Consider the following 21,077-nt stretch of genomic DNA (forward strand, 5'->3'; position numbering starts at 1 on the left):
CTGCGTAGTCACGCAGGACCTGGTATGCAGATCTAGTGGACATGTCATCCTTTCCACCATGGTCTCTGCCTCTGAAACAGGACCTTCTACTTCAGGGTCCTTTCAACCATCCAAATCTAATTTCTCTGAGGCTGACTGCCTGGAGATTGAACGCTTGATTTTATCAAAGCGTGGCTTCTCCGAGTCAGTTATTGATACCTTAAGACAGGCACGAAAGCCTGTCACCAGGAAAATTTACCATAAGGTATGGCGTAGATATCTTTATTGGTGTGAATCCAAGGGTTACTCATGGAGTAAGGTCAGGATTGCTAGGATATTATCTTTTCTCCAAGAAGGTTTGGAAAAAGGATTGTCAGCTAGTTAAGCGTCTGGCAGATGTTCCAGACGTTCAGGCATTTTGTCAGGCTTTAGTTAGAATCAAGCCTGTGTTTAAACCTGTTGCTCCACCATGGAGCTTAAACTTGGTTCTTAAGGTTCTTCAAGGAGTTTCGTTTGAACCTCTTCATTCCATAGATTTCAAGCTTTTATCTTGGAAAGTTCTTTTTTTGGTAGCTATTTCCTCGGCTCGTAGAGTCTCTGAGCTATCTGCCTTACAATGTGATTCTCCTTATCTGATTTTTCATACGGATAAGGTAGTCCTGCGTACCAAACCTGGGTTCTTACCTAAGGTGGTATCTAACAAGAATATCAATCAAGAGATTGTTGTTCCATCCTTGTGTTACACAATTTGGACGTGGTCCGTGCTTTAAAGTTTTACTTACAAGCTACTAAAGATTTTCGTCAAACATCTGCTTTGTTTGTTGTCTACTCTGGACAGAGGAGAGGTCAAAAGGCTTCGGCAACCTCTTTTTCTTTTTGACTAAGAAGCTTAATCCGCTTAGCCTATGAGACTGCTGGACAGCAGCCTCCTGAAAGGATTACAGCTCATTCCACTAGAGCTGTGGCTTCCACTTGGGCCTTTAAAAATGAGGCTTCTTTTGATCAGATTTGCAAGGCGACGACTTGGTCTTCGCTTCATATTTTTTCAAAATTTTACAAATTTTATACTTTTGCTTCTTCGGAGGCTATATTTGGGAGAAAGGTTTTACAGGCAGTGGTTCCTTCCATTTAAGTTCCTGCCTTGTCCCTCCCTTCATCCGTGTACTTTAGCTTTGGTATTGGTATCCCACAAGTAATGGATGATCCGTGGACTGGATACACCTTACAAGAGAAAACACAATTTATTCTTACCTGATAAATTTATTTCTCTTGTGGTGTATCCAGTCCACGGCCCGCCCTGTCATTTTAAGGCAGGTAATTTTTAAATTTAAACTACAGTAACCACTGCACCCTATGGTTCCTCCTTTCTCGGCTTGTTTTCGGTCGAATGACTGGCTATGACAGTTAGGGGAGGAGCTATATTACAGCTCTGCTGTGGGTGTCCTCTTGCAACTTCCTGTTGGGAATGAGAATATCCCACAAGTAATGGATGATCCGTGGACTGGATACACCACAAGAGAAATACATTTATCAGGTAAGCATAAATTGTGTTTTAATAACCTCATAGAGAGAATGCGGGAATAACAAAAAATAAAAATGTTAAAATGTCAGTAGTTCACCTTAGGTCTTTTATGCAAATTATCACGATACAAATAACATTTTATAAAAAACCTTTTCTGAAAAAGATACAAGATACAAGTTCTCATTAAGTCCCTTAGGTTGTAGGGTTTGGAGTTTAAATATCCAGTATGTTTTTCGTTGATTTAATGTCCTATCACAATCATCTCTATGTCTATCAATGGGTATATGTTCAATCCCAAATAACAAAAGATCTTTCTAATTTCTTCTATGGATCTGGTTAAAGTGGCGAGAGTAGACCTGTTTCAATCTTGTAAAGATTTTCAAATATTCTCTTACATAGCGGATGTGTGTGGTATGTCCCACGTAAAACAAATCACAGCTACATTTTTACTTTGCGTTAGAGGCTGTGCGGTGCTAACGAGCAGTTTTCTCTCACCGCTCATTTACCTGCAGCACTGGTATTACGAGTTTTCAGAAACCCGTCGTTAAAAGACAAGAAGTGAGCGTTGAGCAAAATTTTGCTCATTACCGCACTCCAATACCAGTGCTGCTTAAGTCAGCGGTGAGCTGGTGTAACGTGCTTGTGCACGATTTCACCATAGGAATCAACGGGGATTGCTGCCTGAAAAAAAGTCTAACACCTGCAAAAAAGCAGCGTAAAGCTCCTTAACGCAGCCCCATTGATTCCTATGGGAAAATAAAAGTTATGTGTACACCTAACACCCTAACATGAACCCCGAGTCTAAACACCCCTAATCTTACACTTATTAACCCTAATCTGCCGCCCCCGACATCGACGACACCTACATTATATTTATTAACCCCTAATCTGCCGCTCCGGACACCGCCACCACCTACATTATACTTATGAACCCCTAATTTGCTGCCCCAAACATCGCCGACACCTACATTATATTTATTAACCCCTAATCTGCCGCCCCCAACGTCGCTGCCACTATATTAAAGTTATTAACCCCTAAACCTAAGTCTAACCCTAAACCTAACACCCACTAACTTAAATATAATTTAAATAAATCTAAATAAATATTCCTATCATTAACTAAATTATTCATATTTAAAACTAAATATTTACCTATAAAATAAACCCTAAGGTAGCTACAATATAACTAATAGTTACATTGTATCTAGCTTAGGGTTTATTTTTATTTTACAGGCAAGTTTGTATTTATTTTAACTAGGTAGAATAGTTAGTAGTTATTAACTATTTAATAACTACCTAGCTAAAATAAATAAAAAATTACCTGTAAAATAAAATCTAACCTAAGTTACACTAACACCTAACACTACACTATAATTAAATAAATTAACTAAATTAAATACAATTTCCGAAATTAAATTAGCTAAAGTACCACCCCCCCACTAAATTACAGAAAATAATAAACAAATTACAGAAATTTAAACTAATTATACCTAATCTAATAGTCCTATTAAAATAAAAAAGCCCCCCCAAAATTAAAAAACCCAAACCTAAACTAAACTACCAATAGCCCTTGAAAAGGGCCTTTTGCGGGGCATTGCCCCAAAGAAATCAGCTCTTTTACCTGTAAAAAAAATACAAACAACCCCCCAACAGTAAAACCCACCACCCACACAACAAAACCCCCCAAATAAAATACTAACTAAATAAACCTAAGCTCCCCATTGCCCTGAAAAGGACATTTGGATGGGCATTGCCCTTAAAAGGGCAGTTAGCTCTTTTGCCGTCCAAACCCTAATCTAAAAAATAAAACCCACCCAAAACACCCTTAAAAAAACCTAACACTAACCCCCTGAAGATCGACTTACCGGGAGACATCTTCATCCAAGCCGGGCAGAAGTGTTCCTCCAGTCGGGCAGAAGTCTTCACCCAAGCCGGGCAGAAGTGGTCCTCCAGACGGGCAGAAGTCTTCATCCAGACGGCATTGTCTATCTTCATCCATCCGGCGCGGAGCGGGACCATCTTCAAGACATCCGACGCGGAGCATCCTCTTCTGGCGACGACTAAAACAGAATGAAGGTACCTTTAAGTGACGTCATCCAAGATGGCGTCCCATAGATTCTGATTGGCTGATAGAATTCTATCAGCCAATCGGAATTAAAGTAGAAAACATCCTATTGGCTGATACAATCAGCCAATAGGATTGAGCTCACATTCTATTGGCTGTTCCAATATATATATATATATATATATATTTATATATATACAGTATCTCACAAAAGTGAGTACACCCATCACATTTTTGTAAATATTTTATTATATCTTTTCATGTGACAACACTGAAGAAATGACACTTTGCTACAATGTAAAGTAGTGAGTGTACAGCCTGTATAACAGTGTAAATTTGCTGTCCCCTCAAAATAACTCAACACACAGCCATTAATGTCTAAACCGTTGGCAACAAAAGTGAGTACAACCCTAAGTGAAAATGTCCAAATGGAACCAATTAGCCATTTTCCCTCCCCGGTGTCATGTGACTTGTTAGTGTTACAAGGTCTCAGATGTGAATGGGGAGCAGATGTGTTAAATTTGGTGTTATTGCTCTCACACTCTCTCATACTGGTCACTGAAAGTTCAACATGGCACCTCATGGCAAAGAACTCTCTGAGGATCTGAAAAAAGTATTGTTGTTCTACATAAAGATGGCCTAGGCTATAAGAAGATTGCCAAGACCCCGGAACTGAGCTGCAGCACGGTGGGCAAGACCATACAGCGCTTTTACAGGACAGGTTCCACTCAGAACAGGCCTCGCCATGGTCGACCAAAGAAGTTGAGTGCACGTGCTCAGTGTTTTATCCAGAGGTTGTCTTTGGAAAATAGACGTATTAGTGTGGCCAGCATTGCTACAGAGGTTGAAGGGGTAGGGGGTCAGCCTGTCAGTGCTCAGACCATACGCCGCACACTGCATCAAATTGGTCTGCATGGCTGTCGTCCCAGAAGGAAGCCTCTTCTAAAGATTATGCACAAGAAAGCCCGCAAACAGTTTGCTGAAGACAAGCAGACTAAGGACATGGATTACTGGAACCATGTCCTGTGGTCCGATGAGACCAAGATAAACTTATTTGGTTCAGATGGTGTCAAGCGTGTGTGGCGGCAACCAGGTGAGGAGTACAATGACAAGTATGTCTTGACTGGAGTCAAGCATGGTGGTGGGAGTGTCATGGTCTGGACCTGCATGAGTGCTGCCGGCACTGGGGAGCTACAGTTCATTGAGGGAACCATGAATGCCAACATGTACTGTGAGATACTGAAGCAGAGCATGATCCCCTCCCTTCAGATACTGCGCCGCAGGGCAGTATTCCAACATGATAAATAACGACCCCAAACACACCTCCAAGACGACCTGCCTTGCTAAAGAAGCTGAGGGTAAAGGTGATGGACTGGCCAAGCATGTCTCTGGACCTAAACCCTATTGAGCATCTGTGGCCCATCCTCAAACGGAAGGTGGGGGAGCGCAAGGTCTCTAACATCCACCAGCTCCATGATGTCATCATGGAGGAGTGGAAGAGGACTCCAGTGGCAACCTGTGAAGCTCTGGTGAACTCCATGCCCAAGAGGGTTAAGGAAGTGCTGGAAAATAATGGTGGCCACACAAAATATTGACACTTTGGGCCCAATTTGGACATTTCCACTTAGGGGTGTACTCACTTTTGTTGCCAATGGTTAAGACATTAATGGCTGTGTGTTGAGTTATTTTGAGGGGACAGCAAATTTACACTGTTATACAGACTGTACACTCACTACTTTACATTGTAGCAAAGGGTCATTTATTCAGTGTTGTCACATGAAAAGATATAATAAAATATTTACAAAAATGTGAGGGGTGTACTCACTTTTGTGAGATAGTATATATATATATGCTTATATGTGTGTACATATGTATTTATATATGTATATAGCATATATACACATATAAACACATAAATACATATATATATATATATATATATATATATATATATATATATATATATATATATATATATATATAGACTATGGGGCATATCTATTAAGCCTATCTATTGAGGGCCAGTGTTTCTGGCGAGCCTTCAGGTTCAGGCTCGCCAGAAACACCAGTTATGAAGCAGCGGTCTAAAGTCCGCGGCTCCATAACCTGTCCACCTGCTCTGAGGAGGTGGACAGACATTGCCGCAATTCAACCTGATCGAATTCGATCGGGTTGATTGACACCTCCCTGCTAGCGGCCGATTGTCAGCGAATCTGCAGGGTGCGGGGTTGCACCAGCAGTTCACAAGAGCTGCTGGTGCAATGCTGAATACGGAGAGCGTCCAACAGACCTTTGTTAAATAGGCTCCATAAAGTGCATTGAAGCCCTTTACAGTTAAAGGGACAGTCAACACCAGAATTTTAGTTGTTTAAAAAGATAGATAATCCCTTTATTACCCATTCCCCAGTTTTGCATAACCAACACAGTTATAATAATACACATTTTACCTGTGTAATTACCTTGTATCTAAGCCTCTGCAAACTGCCCCCTTATTTCAGTTCTTTTGACAGACTTGCATTTTAGCCAATCAGTGCTCACTCCTAGGTAACTTCACTTGCGTGAGCTCAATGTTATCTATATGAAACACATGAACTAATGTCCTCTAGTGATGAAAAACTGTCAAAATGCATTCAGATTAGAGGCGGCCTTCAAGGTCTAAGAAATTAGCATATGAAGCTCCTAGGTTTAGCTTTCAACTAAGAATACCAAGAGAGCAAAGCCAAATTGGTGAAAACAGTAAATTAGAAAGTTGTTTAAAATGACATGCCCTATTTGAATCATGAAAGTTTATTTTGGACTTGACAGTCCCTTTAAGTAGATGAAAACATGTAAAAACATATTTATGCAATATTCATATTTAATAAAATGTTATACTGTGCTTTTACTGTAAATATTTCACATTCAAATGTTCTGCACATAGCAGAATATGTTCTAAGTATTTATAAATAGATATTTCTCTCTCTCTCTCTCCTTGTCAGGTTACCGTGCAAGCAGTTTACTTTCAACTTGTAATACGAGCGCTACCCGATGTTCGCAAAAAGCTTACTTCTAGTGCAGTTAAAGTTAATATATCACTTGCCTACATTGCCTACATTTGCTTTTGAGAATCTCTGAAAGCTGGAGAAGTCTCTGCTGTCCCAGTTTGCCCCTTCCAATGCTGTCTCAGGCAAACTCCCAGTTGTCATAAAATGGAAAGATAAAGAGGCAGAGTTTGGCCACGCTGGGACATGGCCACTCAGTGAGTCTGCTTTGCAGGACCGGAGCTTCGAACGCAGCATTTACTGCACTTGGGGACCACAGAACATTACCTACCTTTGTGGGAACAGTTAGGGATTGCAGCGACATCACTCCCGTGACCTAACATACATCAAATTGTGCGCAATAAAGACATTATGAATGCGCCCAGACAGCCCTGCTGACCCCATCTTGCCGGTACCACGCAACCCATGGATCACCGCTACAGCTGCTAACAACAGGAGCAGGTATTTGTAGCTATGAATCACCTCAACTATAGGCTTTAAACTTGCAGATCATATACAGCATCACAGATATAGCAGGACATTAACCACCTAATAGCTGCCACCCAAATATGGCTATTTAGCGTGCCATACTTTTTGCCTATAACAGTATAAAGGAATTATTTATATACATGTCAAAGAGATTTGCTACTTTGTCCTATATGTCCTATACACACCACTTCCTAATATTCCAGACACGGCTCTATACACCTAGAGAAATCTGTCTTTTCAAACTCAGTATTGCCTGGAAAATTGGTCAATAAGTGTGACAGCTTGTGAAATTAGTACTCAACTATAGTGACTCCTAGCACTATCAATGATATAATAATTTATCACAATCCATCCAACACCAACGGGTTTATTAGGAAACAGAACCTATACAGCATTTAATAATTTGAATAGACACAACTGCATTTTCCACTGTGCAGATTCCTTCCTCTCTGGATTACTACATATCTAATACAAGGTCGCCACCTAGTGTCCCAAAAGCACAATTACACAGCTTTGTATGCTTTAAATATTTTACAAATACAACGTCTTCAAGAAGACAAACAAAGCCAGAAAAATCTCTTAAACCACGCAATCCTTCTCCTGTGTCAGTTTAGTCATTCTTTCAATCTCAGGAGAGAACGAGTCTAGTACAACAATCATCAAACTCAAAATCCACTGATAAAGCAACAACTCCTGAGATTGCCATGGCAGGGGTGCAACAGGATCAATTATCACAAATCCTATCCAAGATGAGCAATCTCCCATCTGAAACAGACATAAACTCTCTGAAAGCCCTGATTAGCAGATATCTCAGAAAAGATATCACAGACATTGGTAACAGAGTGGATACCCTGGAAACTACACAAGACGTAATTATAAAAAATATAAAAGACATCTCAGATCATGAAGAACATCAATCTCTCCTGATACAGAACTTAAACAATAAAATAGAAGATCTAAATAATAGAGGCCGCAGAAATAATCTAAGAATCGGAGGGATACCTGAGTCTGTCGGCCCGACTGACCTAGAAAATTTCCTACAATCACTATTTAGCGCTGCACAATCTGTTGGCACTCTACAAATAACCGATAATAATAATAATATTTCAACACCTCTCAGGATCATTGGAATCTACAGAAACCTTACCACTAGAGAGAGCCTTTGAGTCAAGCCCCTCCTCGTGATGTTATTACAAAGTTCCTCAACTTTAAAGATAAAGACACTATATGGCAACATTTCCCGAACAATCTCAACCTTTAATTCTAGGACCACGACCTACAGGCATACTTAGATTTGAGCCCACTCACAATCCAAAAAAGAAAGGACTCAAGATTCATCACCTCTGTTTTGCAAAAAAAACAATATAAAATACCGATGGGGATACCCATTTGGCCTAATTGTATTTATGAATGTCAAAACATGGATACATAGAACCCTGAGTAATTTGGACTCTTTTTTTCTAAAGGGCTCAACCTAACATTTTCTATCCCACCTGACCAACACAACACTACGGCTATACAAGGGGAAACATCTCAGCCAAGAGAAAGACGCCCAGAATGGGCCACAGTACATAATCGGAGGAAAAACTCTAAACAGTCGAAATATCAAAACGATGAACCTCCAACCTGGGGAGCGATCCGATATAGATTGTAGTTTGCGGCGCAAGTGAGGGAACCCCCGCCGCCCGTAGTTTCAGCTCGCAACTCAAGCTATCCCATATACAGCACTGTCAGATGCTAAAGTGCCGTAAGTCGGATAAACCAGCGATGTCCAGAAATCTGCGTAAGTACAAATTTCTGGAGTCGCCAGTGACTTACGGCACTTTAGAAACTGCCAGCGCCTACAAAACCTGACTAAGTTATGAAATCACCCGTACTGTCTAACACGCCTCCCAAACATAGCCCGACACGTCTAACCCTCTATCCGCTATCCCCCCTCACTCTCCTAATACTAAATGCATTAACCCCTAAACCGCCGCTCCTGGACCCCGCCACCACCTAATAAAGTTATTAACCCCTAAACCGCCACTCCCGGACCCCACCGCCACCTACATTAACTACCCCCAAATGTGAGTTCCTACCCCGCCGCCATCTACATTAACTACCCCCTAATGTGAGCCCCTATACCGCCGCCAGCTATATTACCTACCCCTAATGTGAGCTCCTACCCCGCCGCCAGCTATATAAAAATTACTGACCCCTAATCTAATCCCCCTACCCCGCTGCCAGCTATATTAAATTAATTAACCCCTAATCTAATCCCCCTACACCGCCGCCAGCTATAATAAATTAATTAACCCCTAATCTAATCCCCCTACACCGCCGCCACCTATATTAAATTAATTAACCCCTAAAATACTAAACTATCCCTACCACTAAACCTAAGTCTAACCCTACAAATAGCCCTGAAAAGGGCTTTTTGCGTGGCATTACCCCAAAGTAAACAGCTCTATTGCCAGCCCTTAAAAGGGCTTTTTGCGGGGCATGCCCCAAAGAAATCAACTCTTTTACCAGCCCTTAAAAGGGCTTTTGGCGGGGCATTGTCACAAAGAAATCAGCTCTTTTGCCTATAATCTAAATCCCCCTACACCGCCGCCACCTATAATAAATGTATTACCCCCTAATCTAATCCCCCTACACCGCCGCCACCTATAATAAATGTATTAACCCCTAATCTAATCCCCCTACACCGCTGCCACCTATATTAAATAGCTTAACCCCTAATCTAATCCCCCTACACCGCCGCCAGCTATATTAACTATATTAACCATAATTATATTAGGGTTAATATAGTTAATATAGTTATTATATTATATATATTAACTATATTAACCCTAATTATATTAGGGTTAATATAGTTAATATCGTTATTATATTATATATATATATTAAGTATAATAACCCTATCTAACTCTAACATCCCTAACTAAATTCTTATTAAAATAAATCTAATTAATATTATTAATTAAAATATTCCTATTTAAATCTAAATACTTACCTATAAAATAAACCCTAAGATAGCTACAATGTAATTAATAATTACATTGTAGCTATATTAAGGTTTATATTTATTTTACAGGTAACTTTGTATTTATTTTAACTAGGTACAATAGCTATTAAATAGTTAATAACTATTTAATAGCTACCTAGTTAAAATAATTACCAATTTACCTGTAAAATAAATCCTAACCTAAGTTACAAATACACCTACACTATCAATAAATTAAATAAACTACAAATCTCTAAACTAAAATACAATTAAATAAACTAAACTAAATTACAAAAAATAAAAAAAGATTACAAGATTTTTAAGCTAATTACACCTATTCTAAGCCCCCTAATAAAATAATAAAGCCCCCCAAAATAATTTTTTTGCCCTACCCTATTCTAAATTAAAAAAAGTTAACAGCTCTATTAACTTACCAGCCCTTAAAAGGGTTTTTTGCGGGGCATGCCCCAAAGAAATCAGCTCTTTTGCCTGTAAACCCCCCCACAATACCACCCCCCAACATTACAACCCACCACCCACATACCCCTATTCTAAACCCACCCAAACCCCCCTTAAATAAACCTAACACTACCCCCTTGAAGATCTCCCTACCTTGTCTTCACCCAGCCGGGCCGAACTCTTCATCCGATCCGGGCGATGTCTTCAATCAAGCGGCAAAGAAGAAGTCTTCCATCCGGGCGATGTCTTCAATCAAGCGGCAGAGCAGAAGTCTTCCATCCGGGCTATGTCTTCAATCAAGCGGCATCTTCTTTCTTCGCTCCTCCGACGCGGAACATCCATCCGGCACGACGACTTCCCGACGAATGAGGTTCCTTTAAATGACGTCATCCAAGATGGCGTCCGTCGAATTATTATTATACTTAATATATATATATAATATAGTAACGATATTAACTATAATAACCCTAATTTAATTATGGTTAATATAGTTAATATAAATAATATAATAACTATATTAACTATATAAACCCTAATATAATTAGGGTTAATATAGTTAATATAGCTGGCGGCGGTATAGGGGGATTAGATTAGGGGTTAATCTATTTAATATAGGTGGCGGTGGTGTAGGGGGATTAGATTAGGGGTTAATACATTTATTATAGGTGGCGGCGGTGTAGGGGGATTTAGATTAGATGCAAAAGAGCTGATTTCTTTGTGACAATGCCCCGCAAAAAGCCCTTTTAAGGGCTGGCAATAGAGCTGTTACTTTGGGGCAATGTCACGCAAAAGGCCCTTTTAAGGGCTGGTAATAGAGGTGATTACTTTAGGGGGATTAGATTAGGGGTTAATTAATTTAATAAAGCTGGCGGCGGTGTAGGGGGATTAAATTAGGGGTTAATACATTTAATATAGCTGCCGGCGGGGTAGGGGGATTAGTTTAGGGGTTAATAATTTTAATGTAGCTGGTGGCGGGGTAGGGGGATTAGATTAGGGGTTAATAATTTTAATGTAGCTGGTGGCGGGGTAGGAGCTCACATTAGGGGTTAGTTTAATGTAGCTGGCGGCGGGGTAGGAGCTCACATTAGGGGGTAGTTTAATGTAGCTGGCGGCGGTGTAAGGGGCTCACATTAGGGGGTAGTTTAATGTAGCTGGCGGCGGTGTAAGGGGCTCACATTAGGGGGTAGTTTAATATAGCTGGCGGCGGGATAGGAGCTCACATTAGGGGGTATGTAATGTAGCTGGCGACGGTGTAGGGGGATCACATTAGGGGGTTATACTTTTAATGTAGGTGGCGGCAGGGTCCAGGAGCGGCGGTTTAGGGGTTAAATACTTTATTAAGGATTGCGGCGGGGGATCGCGGTTGACAGGTAGATAAACATTGCGTATGCATTAGGTGTTAGGTTTTTTTTAGCAGATCGCGGTTGACAGGTAGATAGACATTGTGCATGCGTTAGGTTTTATTTTGCAGGTAGTTTAGGGAGTTACGGGGCTTCAATACACAGCGTAAGGCTTACTACGGCTGCATTTTGTGGTGAGGTGAAAATGGAGTAAGATTTCTCCATTTTCGCCACGTAAGTCCTTACGCTGTATATTGGATACCAAACTGCGTGGGTTTGGTATACCTGTCTATGGCCCAAAAAACTACGGAAATATACGAGCGTAACGTCTAGGTTACGCCGTATATAGGATACCAAACCCGCGCAAATGTTGGCATCGCCGGCTTCTGCGGGCGACGCTGTATATCAGATCGAGGCCCTGAATCCTCAGAAAGACTAATGAGGGCGCAATTTTAGAACTGTAACTCCCAAAAGAGCAACATGTATCCTTTCACTGAAATTTAATTGTGTTTTGACACTTATATCTTCCTATGTTGTTTTTCATTACAATTGTTATTTATTCCTTTTCAGGTTTATGTTGAATTTAACTTATGAAGTTTGTGGTAGTGGTTTGGGAGGATTTCAGATCACTGAGGTCCCCTCACACAATTTAGAATAGATACGATATACCTCTGTATATATAGTTTATGCACTGACTGCCTAAAATTAGCCTGAATTTAGACTGAACATGGACGATAAATGAGTTGGCATAGAATTTTTGGCATTTTAACTACAACATGTAGATTGCACTGTTTAATAATTGCTATACAGTTTAATTTTTGTTGTTAATTCCCACAATAAGTGATTTTACCTTAATGTTATGTCCCACCTCTACAAAGTCCCCCTAGGACTACTTAAGTGGGAGTCCCCACCCCCTCCTCTTCAGATTACTTATGTTCTCTTACTTACAACATGCTAAAACTATTCTACGTCCACTCTCTCCTTCTTTCTATGATTGTCTTTACCTGACAGACTGCAACAATTTATTCAAACGCCCATATACGTCACCGCACTACATCTCTATGTATGCAAAGACCCTTAGAATGCGTATTTTAACTCATGACCTATAAACATAGTAACCAAATCAAGGTAATATCAATTAATGCTAAAGGCCTCAATTTACCCCTAAAGTGAAACTCAGCCCTCTATGATTTAAAACTAACCAAAAGTGACATTGTAATGCTCCAGGAAACGCATTTTAAAAGGTGTGGAGAACCCTAAACTTTTAAATACAAACTTGGCCAAAGTTTTTACTCATCTAATCTGACCAAAACAAACGGAGTAGGGATACTGATAAAAATGTTTCTTTTCAAGAGATTGCTACCCACAAAGACATAGAAGGGAGATTTGTTAGCAGTTATAGGCAAACTATATGGAAAGGTGATAACATTAGTATGTCTGTATGCTCCAAACATTTACCAACACATATGCTTCAAAAAGATTTCCAATGAAGTAAAAATATAATTAGAGGGCGCTAAAATAAGCTGAAGAAATCACAAACGTTATCCTAAGAACATAATAGACAGAATTAATGTCTATATATAGACATTAAATCTTATAAATTAGATCCCAGTATAAAAAAATGCAATTTATATTACAAAATATTTTATTTACCAAAAGTCTACAATCAGTAGTATATACTTAAGAAGTTAATTTTAGGGACGTCTCCCATACACATAAAAATGCTCCTATAAAATGATATAAGCAGTCTAAAATGATTAAGCACAAAATAAAATATAGCAAACTATAGATAATGTTTAGTAAACTATAAAAACAGATCATTTAATTTGTTACATATGTACATAAATCACCTTTATACGCAAAAAATAACAGATCATTTGATCAGTAGCAGGTGTACATTAATCACCTTGATAAATTACATATATCATCAGCCAATAATGCTGTTGCACGTATATTCATATATTTAAAACAGCATACCACCTCGGAAAAAAACACAACATACTTTGCCACTTTATGTAAGTATCAGAACTCCATCCACTTAAATGTAAGTATATCTTAAAGGTGTACTAGTGGAAGTTTGTTTGCAAGAAAAAAATGATGCCTCTTTAGAAAGCCAGTTTAGGCACTGTCTCTTATATCGAGTCTCCTGCCTCAGCATACGATAGCATACAGCAATGGTGCAAACATATGGATTTACCTTGAAATCGTGAGTAAACTGTTCCGCAGGTTTGGTGACACTTATTAGCAACACTTGGTTTACCTGCGTGAGTTATTATCTCTGCTTCGGTTCCTTACCGCAGTTATTCAAGCGTGTGTACAGCCTCTTACACAGCTCCTCTCTTAGCGTTCACGTGACTACACCTTACGTCACAGCACGGATCCTCTGTGTAGCGGCTTTGCTTAAAGCTGAGTTGGATACAAAGAATCTCCTTTGGAAATAATAGTAAGCTTCAGCATGGAATAGCAAAACGAATCTCCTTGCACTTAGTGCTAGTAGCGCGCAAGTGATATCGGTCGTAGCTGAAATTATAACCCGGGTTATTTTCAAGTGTTCCACGATTTCCCAATATGTTAATACTGGATTAGGTGTAATAAACCAAGAGAAAGCGCAACCTCTTCCAGACAAAAGTAAAAACTTCTTTATTAGATAACGGATAAAATTCCAGCAGCTGGAAAAAGATAGACAAGGTGCAGGGTCTGACTAGTTTCGGCTTGTGACCGTAATCGTAAACCTAACACACCATAAAACAAAATTGATTTAAAAAAGGTACACTACTCTCTAGTTGGTTAATTGTCTTAGGGGGTTGGAACTCATGTTTACAGATTTAACACTTAAGGTACCATGAATAATCACCTAAACATCAGTAACACATACTTTTCTAATTAACAAAGACATCAAAATAAGTGTTGGTTAAAGCAATAATGTGCATATAAGTTCAGAACTTTCAAGAATAAATAAATAAACAGTATCCCACAAGCAGAGTTTGTCCCTAAACATATTTCAGTAAACTGCTTACCAAGAAAGGTAGGAATATTATATTCCCTTTCTATTTTACCTAAAATCATATGGTAGCAAATATATATATTTAATTAGAACAATACATTCTGTATGTAAGAAAGTTTATTAAAGAAAAAAATATTTTTATATATATATATATATATATATATATATATATATATATATATATATATATATATATACACACATAAATTTTCCCAACTCTTTGGTAATATCGAAGTATCATGTATAGCTATAAAACCCTGTATTGTGATTATACATACATGTGTATATATTGCAAAATACTAGATTAGTAGTATGTACCTTATATGAGTAAATAGTGATTACTGACTATAAGTCACTTTAAACAAAATTATATATATGTCCCATCATATACAATTATCTCACTTCTAATAGATATATAGAATGAGTGTGTATGCATAGAAACAATATAAGATAGAACATATATACAATATAAGGGTTTCAATAAACAAGAGGCATATGGTTTTACACAGCGTATTATAGTTAGCCAATGTCAATACTAGAGGGTATCGACCGCAGGCGACACAATGAAACGTGTAAAGGGCATCAAGTGTACCAAAGATAGCAGATGGTCCCAAACACAGAGACATAGATTATTTCTGATCGACTGAATCTTAGGTATAAACTACATGAATGTACTACCAGTGATTAATTGGGTCAAATTCAAAGTTATAACCTTCTGGTATCTGTGTCCTTAATTTGAATATCCAAAAAGTCTCGTTTGGCTAAGAGCTTATCCTTGTCACCACCCCTAGGGGTTTTTTTTTAAATGATTTTTATTGAAGATTTCAAAGATACAACAAAATGAAAATGCAAGTAATAAAACTTCAAAAGGAAGAAAAATAGATACACTGTCTCACAGGCAAAATTGGCAAGAAAATTTGACACGTTTCTTTTACAAATATGGAGTTTCGAACCAATGGAAATGCCCAAGATGGACCAAACATAATTGACTAAGCCCGATGTGAGCTGTGATATAGTGGGTATGTGTAGAGGCAATCATGTTCAATATATAAAAGAATTTACATAACCTGTCTTGTGGATACAGTGTTTAATTTTTGAAGGAATAGAATATAAGAGAGGAAAGAAGATGAAGAACAGTAAGAAATAAGAGGAATGGATAGGGGCGGGGGAAGGAGGGGGAGGAAAGAGGGAAAGGAAAAAAAAAAAAAAAAAGGGGGGGTTGGGGAGAAGGGGGAAAAGGGCTGGGTGGAATGCAGAACAGGGCCGCACCTATGCAGTTATGTGTGTTAAATGTTGCATATTATACTCAGTCTGTTTATGTGTTTTCAGTCGGAGGAAGCAGTCGAACAGACGGGTTGAATTTCTCCCAGGTCTCGGTCAGTAAGCTATGTAGATCTAGTTTGTTCGTTTTCATGAAGTGAAAACGCTCCAGCACGATTAGGTCTGTTACCTGTGTTCGCCAAGCATTCAGCGTCGGAGGAGCCGCTAATTTCCAGTTTTTTGGGATGAGCTTTTTTGCCCCATTAATCATTATCAGAAGCAATGCCCTTGCGGCCGTGTTTTGAATTTGGGGATGCCCAGAAACATTAGAGAGTGTATATGAGATGGTAAGGTTTCTATTATATCTGAGACCGCAGAGAACACTGCCTCCCAGTATGGTGCTATCACCGGGCACGTCCACCATATGTGGAACATTGTGCCACTCAGGCCACAGCCTCTCCAACACTTATGGGTAATCTGTAAATTAGTTTTATGTAGTCTGGCCGGGGTTAGGTACCATCTGCTCAAAAGTTTAAAATGCATTTCCTGTATAGTAGCAGAAGAAGATGCTCTAGCAGCCATCTGAAATGCCCGGCTCCAGTCGGCAGGCTGAGTGTCTGTGTTGGTCTCTCTGTCCCATGCTTGTGTGTATGTAGGTAGTGCCTGGTCGTCATTCACAAGCAACAGCTTGTATATGAGGGAAATGGTGTGTCTTGGTGGGCTTTGTTGGACGCACAGAAGTTCGTAGGGCGTGAGTTCCCTATTTAGCTTGCTCTTGTGTCTGTGAGTGATTATGAAGTGTTTAATTTGGGAATGCTCAAACCAAGACGAGAACAGAATCTCGTCCCATTGTTGAAGGGCTTCCAATGAGACTATGTCCCCCCCTTCTAGTGCAAAATGTAAGGCCCCATCTCTCAGCTTATATGGTTGTCTATGTGCTAGTCTTTGATGTGCCAATGGGATCCCAGGATGTTCCCTCAGGGGCAAAAGTGGGGAATATGGTGTGGAGATATGTCCAGGTACAGAGATGGCTTTGTCCCATTCTTTAAATGTCTCCCTTGTGATGGGGTAAAATTTCAAGGTCCGAGGTCTATAACGCGGTGCTATCCATGCCATAGTGGCCATATTTCCTTTAGAAAAGATCTGATTGTCTATTTGCACCCACGCCTTCTCTGTGTTATTATGACTCCAGTCTACTATATGTTGTAGTAATATCGCCCTGCGATATAACTTGAGATTGGGGAGACCCATGCCTCCTCTATGCTTTGGCATGTATAGTGTTTGCCTATTTATCCTGCTCTTTTTTCCCTGCCAGATATAGTTGTCAATATTTTTTTGTAATTGGTTAAGGCAGGTAGGGGGCAGCGGAACAGGTAGGGCTTGAAAAATATATAGGATCCGTGGCAGGATGTTCATTTTTATTATGCCCATCTTGCCCAGCCAGGAGATGGGTTTGTTGCTCCAAAGTTGAAGATCATTCGCAATCTCACTTTTAAGCTTTTGATAATTGTACAATATAATGTCGTTGTCTTTACTTGCTAAATTGATACCTAGGTACTTCATGTATTTTTTGGCTATTTGTATGTGAAGGGTTTCTTCCATTAGGGTGATGGTGTGCGGTGTGGCAGAAATATTTAGGAGTTCCGATTTTGTTACATTAAGGTGGAAATTAGAGATCTGGCCATACCTGTGTAGTTCAGCTAATATGTTTGGAAGGGTAGATTCGGTGTTGGAAATAGTAAATAGTATGTCATCGCCATACATGGTCATTTTATGCTCCCTGTCCCCCACCACAATGCCCGTAATGTTGTGATTGAGCCTTATCGAGACCGCTAAGGCCTCGATTGACAGCACAAACAGGAGGGGGGAAAGTGGGCACCCTTGTCGTGTGCCATTCGTAATAACAAATGGATCCAACAGCGTGCCATTGGCCTTTATTCTAGCGCTGGGGTTGGAATATAAAGAAAATACCATATTAAGGAAGGGGGTGCTGAAATTCATTTTGATCAATACTTTTTTGAGGAAACGCCAATCTACTCTGTCGAATCAGCGGGACTGATTGTTGTTTGGTGTAGCTGATTAACTGAAGGACTCTAGGGTATTGTCCCTGGCTTCACGTCCAGGGACAAAGCCTGCTTGGTCAGTGGATATTAGATCGGGGAGGAACTTATTAAGCCTTGTTGCTAGCACTTTTGCCAAAATCTTGATGTCAGTATTCAAGAGGGATATGGGCCTAAAATTCCCTGGTCTATCTGGCTTCTTGCCGGGCTTCGGCAAGACTGTTATGTGGGCCTCGAGCATGGAGGTAGGGAGAGTTTTAGTTTCAGCTAAATTGTTGAACAGTGCCTGTAAGTGGGGGACAAGGGTATCCTTGAATGTTTTATAGTATTTGGGTGATAGACCATCAGGTCCTGGGCTTTTCCCTGTTGGTAGATTTTTTATCGCTGCACATATTTCCTCTTGGGTAATGGGTGCGTCTAGAGACCCAGAGTCCTCTGCTGTGAGTCTGGTTAATGGCAGGTTTAGTAAATAGTCGGTAGTTAGTAAGTCCTTTGTGTCTGTATCATCCTGTGCATTAGGTGCTGGTGTTGGGGAGTTTAAATTGTAAAGACTATTGTAAAAATCTCTTAGGGTGTTTGCTATCCCCTTGCTGTCTTGTACCGCCATTCCTCTCCCATCTGTGAGTGTATGAATAAAGGTTTTGAGTCTTTTACGCTTTATTGACCTGGCCAAAAGCTTGCCCGGCTTGTTCCCTTGGTCAAAATACAGCTGTTTCAAGTATAGGGCTTGTTGCTGGGATTCAGCTGTAAAATACTCTGTTAAGGTAGTATCAAGTGAGGTTACCACAGTCGGGTCTGAGAGTAGGTGATCGTCCAAGCGCCAGATATAGTCAGTCAAGGGGGCTTCTGGCCATACAATATCACATACTACCGATGCGTGGTCTGTCCATGTGATCTTTCCTATGTGGTACACTATAGAGAGACTAAGTGAATCTGTAAACCAATAGTCAATGCGAGAATATTTGTGAAAGACATTGGAAAGGTGAGTATAATCTCTCCCTGTCGAATGGAATGTTCTCCATACATCATGGAGATTTAAATTAGACAGCGTGGTTTTAATTGATTTCAATGTCATTTTAGGGACACTAGATCCTGAATTGGATGTGTCTAATGTTGGCTGCAATGGGACGTTAAAATCACCGCCCAGGAACACTGCGCCCTTTGCTTGGTCCAGGAGCAACCCTGATAGTTTTTTGAAGAAACGATGTTGCTGTACATTAGGAGCGTACACATTTAGGAGAGAGACAGGTCTGCCAAACAGAAGGCCCACCAAAAGTAGATATCTGCCTTCTGGGTCTTTATGGGTGGATAATGCTTGGAAATCTATTGAGTTATGCATCAAGATTCCCACTCCATTCTTTTTTAGGGGGCCTGACGCAAAAAAGGCAACTGGGTATTTCTGAGATGACCATTTGGGCTCCCTTCCCCTCTAAAAATGGGTCTCCTGCAAGAAGACCATTGAACTACAGAGTTTAGAGAATTCTCGCATTGCTATTGAGCGCTTTCCTGGGCTATTCAGTCCATGTGTGTTTATAGTCACTAAAGTCAAGGTGTGATCCTGTCTATGAGAGCGTGGGGTTTGCATTGTAGAATGGGGAACAACAAAAAAACCCAAAAAAAACAAAACATAATTTATGTAAGAACTTACCTGATAAATTCATTTCTTTCATATTAGCAAGAGTCCATGAGCTAGTGACGTATGGGATATACATTCCTACCAGGAGGGTCAAAGTTTCCCAAACCTCAAAATGCCTATAAATACACCCCTCACCACACCCACAAATCAGTTTAACGAATAGCCAAGAAGTGGGGTGATAAAAAAGTGTGAAAGCATAAAAAATAAGGAATTGGAATAATTGTGCTTTATACAAAAAAATCATACCACCATAAGAAAGGGCGGGCCTCATGGACTCTTGCTAATATGAAAGAAATGAATTTATCAGGTAAGTTCTTACATAAATGATGTTTTCTTTCATGTAATTAGCAAGAGTCCATGAGCTAGTGACGTATGGGATAATGACTACCCAAGATGTGGATCTTTCCACGCAAGAGTCACTAGAGAGGGAGGGATAAAATAAAGACAGCCAATTCCGCTGAAAAATAATCCACACCCAAAATAAAGTTTAAAATAAAAAATATAAGCAGAAGATTCAAACTGAAACAGCTGCCTGAAGTACTTTTCTACCAAAAACTGCTTCAGAAGAAGAAAACACATCAAAATGGTAGAATTTAGTAAAAGTATACAAAGAAGACCAAGTTGCTGCTTTGCAAATCTGATCAACCGAAGCTTCATTCCTAAACGCCCAGGAAGTAGAAACTGACCTAGTAGAATGAGCTGTAATCTTTTGAGGCGGATTTTTACCCGACTCGACATAAGCATGATGAATTAAAGATTTCAACCAAGATGCCAAAGAAATGGCAGAAGCTTTCTGGCCTTTTCTAGAACCGGAAAAGATGACAAATAAACTAGAAGTCTTTCGGAAAGACTTAGTAGCTTCGACATAATATTTCAAAGCTCTAACAACATCCAAAGAATGCAATGATTTCTCCTTAGAATTCTTAGGATTAGGACATAATGAAGGAACCACAATTTCTCTACTAATGTTGTTGGAATTCACAACCTTAGGTAAAAATTGAAAAGAAGTTCGCAACACCGCCTTATCCTGATGAAAAATCAGAAAAGGAGACTCACAAGAAAGAGCAGACAATTCAGAGACTCTTCACCACCTCCATAGGAGGCAAAGTTTGAAAAACTGATTTGTGGGTGTGCTGAGGGGTGTATTTATAGGCATTTTGAGGTTTGGGAAACTTTGCCCCTCCTGGTAGGAATGTATATCCCATAATTTATCCCGTAATTTAACAATAATGTCCCTAGGGGGTGCCTTGGGTG

Source organism: Bombina bombina, chromosome 3, assembly GCF_027579735.1.
Source record: "Bombina bombina isolate aBomBom1 chromosome 3, aBomBom1.pri, whole genome shotgun sequence".
In the NCBI taxonomy this organism is placed as follows: domain Eukaryota; kingdom Metazoa; phylum Chordata; class Amphibia; order Anura; family Bombinatoridae; genus Bombina; species Bombina bombina.